The following is a 4,375-nucleotide window of genomic DNA, read 5'->3' on the forward strand; positions in this document are numbered from 1 at the left end:
CCGCACATCTGATCATCCTGAAGCCTCATTTCTGTCAGTAGGAAAAATGCAGATTTTTGTGGTTGGCCTCAAAAAAAACCAAAACAAAACACTGTACTGTAAATAGGTCCCCCAAATTGCCTTAATTTATAGTTCATTATTTTTTAGTATATTACTCCATAGCAGGGAGGAAGAGGAGGACCTACTCAATCTTTGTGTTAGTAGTATGTCAAGGACTTGCAGAAGGTAGAATAGGATCATACATAGATCCATAATGGGTTCAGTAAGATCTTGCCCCCAGAATTCACCTAAGTGATGTTCAATCATCCTAATCTCAACGTGATTACACAATGAAAAAATTGCAAGCAATAATAATTGAATGATTATTGTATAAATATTGTGACAGGAAAGGAAGAGTGTAAAAAGAATCAGCCATAATCAAGCTCAATTGTTACTAAAGAAGCTGATGCTTGTACAAGATACGATTACAGTACTTTAAGCTATTGATGGTCCTTTTTAGGTTCCACTGGATCGTGAATGAGACAGAAATATAGGTTTGTATTTTTAATGGAAGGGACCATCTGCCAATTCAGTTCAATTCAGCATGTCATATAACAAGACTAAACTAACATAACTTGTTTAGTCTAGCAAGAAGGGATATGATTGCTAACTATAAACACAACAGGGAAGGAGAAAAGTTATTAAACTATAGCATGATACTAAAATAAGCTAAATGGATATAATAAATACTGATCATTAATACATTTGGATGGGAAATCAGAAGTGGGCTCCTGTCCATTCTAGTACTGACATTCTGGAATAGCCCCCCAATCAGCTAGTCATGTAGGTGGTGCTTGTATAGGGAAATGAACTAATTTTAAGATGAAGCCATATCTGATTTGGGGCCTGCAATAGCAGGGGATTGTACTTGATGACCCAAGAGCTCCCTTTGAGGACCATGTTTCTACCTAATATAACTGGTAGACAAGAGTGCCAATCAGAATTTTGGCCTTCTCTTGAATATCCTAGTGGAAGCCTACACAGCAAGTAATGACAGTTACTATTTTATAACTTAAAATAGCTTCTAACTATACAACAACATATAAACATATTCCTTTCATGGATACATAGGATGAAAGAAAATACAAGGTCATAAATACGTCTCAACAATTTACAGAGAAATATCTTTAAGTTGGCATTACCCACCCACACACACATACACACCTACACACACGCAAAAGTAAGAAAAGTATACTTCAAAAAAGCCCCAAACATTTGGAATATTGAAAGCAGGGGATAAAGATATCAAAACACCCAGCACAGCCAAAGGACATGAGCCTCTCTCAGTTTTAGGACCTGTACGCTTAGGCTAATGGACAATAGCAAATGCTGAAAGACTTCAGGGAAGTTTATGGGTGTGTCATGAAGTTTATGATAAAACAAAATCCCAGAGGGTTTACAGCTGCAGATTGGTTACTTGGAAGAAGTTGCAATGCTTTAACCAAATACAAAAAACTTGGCAAATAAGGTGTGCGTAATAACAAAAATCCTTCAAAACATACACAAACACAGTTTTCAGGTTCATTTGCAAGGTCAAATGGCCAGTATTAAAAGGAAATTAGTATTAGAGTATGAAAAATGCAGCTTTATTATTGTTTATTGAAATAGCTTAATTATCACTGTCAGAACAATGGAACACTTTTTAGCATGCCTAAAAAGTGACTTTTGTTGCAGAATAATGTAGATATTTTGGATACATAGATGTTTTGGAGTAGCATATTATGTAATAGATGTTTTGTTCTGTTTTGTCTGTGTACACAACTTGAGCAATACAGAAAGGATCTCCCTCATCATGGCCATCTCAAAAGGAAAGATGTGTTCTTGAGCTACCTGTCCCAAAATATCTCAAGTTTTACCTACTACTCTAGTATATTTTAATTAATATTGAAACTTTTTTAATGTGGTATAATTAACTTGTATATACCATTCTTCATAAAGTGTTTCAGAAGCAGAGTATTTGCAATTTGTTCACTATGTTCTTTTCCCTTTTGAAGGAGGCATTTTATTTTGTGCAAAAAAAGAAAAACAAAAAGCAACCAATCACAAATTCCAAGAAGTACAGCTTGTAGGCACTGTTAGCCAAGCATTGCTTAACTTATGCAATGGAGCATTCTTGGTGGATGAAAAATAGATTAATTGAAATATAGAGAATGCAGGAATAATGACACTTATAGTACCTGCCAATGACAGACTGTTGTAAATATTTTCTCCCTCTGTATTTGATGCTGTAAGGGTACACCTACATGCGCCCCTATTGCACTGTTGTTACTGGTTAGTAACCTTTTGGAAGTACTAAATGATGGTGCAGTAACAGCGCATACTCTGCTGTGCACCTGTAGCACAGTTACTTTTAGCTTCTACATTGCCGTAGCAGTGCAGTGTACTCAGGGAGCGTGTCACTACGGCGACATAGCTGCAGCATCATGGTTTTTGTCTGTGGATGCTACATCACTGAAGTACATTGCTATGGCAACGTAGTGTCATGGGTAGATGCACCCTAAGAGTGGGAAAAAGGACAGTTGATTTCTGAGCCTTGAATAAGAGATAGGAAGAGTACTGCATCTAAAGATTTCCCTTCCCCCAGTTTTCTGCATAGCTGAGCATGAAGTATAATTCTTAAAATACTTGACTGCCTTGGGTATTGTTAACAGCTGCCTCATGGTCATTGTGGGTCAGATTCATCTCTAGTGTCGCACTACCAAGTCAGTTACTAATACAAGCCATGAAGTTGGCCCCCTGAGGATTATCTAAGATCCAAATATACTCTAGTCCCTTGAGCTGCCACTAAAGTCTCCTCTGAGAACGACAAGAAAAAAAGCTCCTGACAGTTTTATTTTCTAGTCTGTGCCCCTTCTAGCCAGACCTGCCTATTTGTTAGCACCTTAGTGTAGCCTCTGTCATCTTTGCAATAGCTTCACAAAAAAAGCATTGAAGAGTGAAAAAATGAGGTTTCTCAACACCTCTGCAGAGTGATTTCATAGTGCTTCATTACACTTGAATGAAAATGAAATGAGAGGAGGGGAGTGAAGCTGTGACTCTTTCAATATGGGAAATAGAGAATTAGTTTTTCAAAATTGGTACCTGAAAAAGGAACAGCCTTAGGAATAACATATTATTTATATGTGTAATTTTATTTTTAATTATTCAGTTCCTATTGAACAGTAACTCAGTATAGCATGAAGGAATAGGTTTAGATAGCAAAGATATTTTCCCTTAAAATTAGAAACTGTTGTGTAAACATCTATAGAAAGCTAAGCAGTTTGTAAATCAATACAAGGCTTGAAAAAGGCAATCCACTGGTGAGTTTACTTCATCGGACACTTTGAACAGGGTAATGATGAAGTTGACCTGTCCATGAGGGAAATGTTGATTTTTAAAAATTCTTTTCTACCAAGCCATAGAAAGATCTAGTAATGACGAATCAGGCAGTTGAGGGGAAAGTTGTCAAACAAGCTACTTAGTCATACAATATCTTAAGACAGAGCTGTCCAACTTTTAAGCACCTGGGGGCTGTGTGTCATGCAGGTAGCACTAGCAGGGGCTGTGGGCACCTCCCTCCCACCAACATTCAATGAGCTTGAATTCAAGTGCTTTTGCCACCGTTTTGAAGCTTTGGGACGATGCTGCATGAGATGTTGTGGCACTTCAGTAAGAGCGTCTCTCAGAGTCGCTCTAATTAAAGTGCTCCTCCCCCACCCCACCATCCCCAAAGCATGTGTAAAAGTGTCCCCACAGTGGAGGTACTAGACTTAATGTGCATTAACAAAAGTGCATTGATGCATGTGTAAATGTGCCCTCTGTGATGCAATTGGACTTCCCAGGTAAATTGCAGATATAGTCTAATTGGCGTATAATTAGCCTTGTTTGAAGGTAATATAGAAAAGGTGGAAGGCTTTTCACAGTTCAAAGAAGAAGAAAAAGACAAATTCAGCTACCTCTGTTTTGGAAAGAATTTTCATGGCCTGGCCAGAACTAGTTACCTGAAGAAAGTGCATATAAAATCCTGTAACATAAGAGAAGAGGAGAGGTGGTCAAACTTATTTTATTGGGGCAGATATGCTACTCAGCATTAAGAGCCTACAACCTCTCAGAATAAAGCAAACATGGTTACCTTGCTATGTTGACATACATTATATTTAGGAATGCTCAGTGTGTCTTTTAAAATAAATTTAAAGTGTGCTTGGTAGATAAGGGAATATACTAAACTGATATTTTAGTGTGCAATGCTCTTTTGTCTTTTGTGTTGCCTTTTTTGTTTCCTTCCTTCATTCCTTTGGTATTGAACCCCTTCCAGTATGAAAACAGTGGTTATGAAAGCATATGGTAAACAAACTGA

Source organism: Gavialis gangeticus, unplaced genomic scaffold, assembly GCF_001723915.1.
Source record: "Gavialis gangeticus isolate Ggan-Ray unplaced genomic scaffold, GavGan_comp1, whole genome shotgun sequence".
NCBI classification, from domain to species: Eukaryota; Metazoa; Chordata; order Crocodylia; family Gavialidae; genus Gavialis; species Gavialis gangeticus.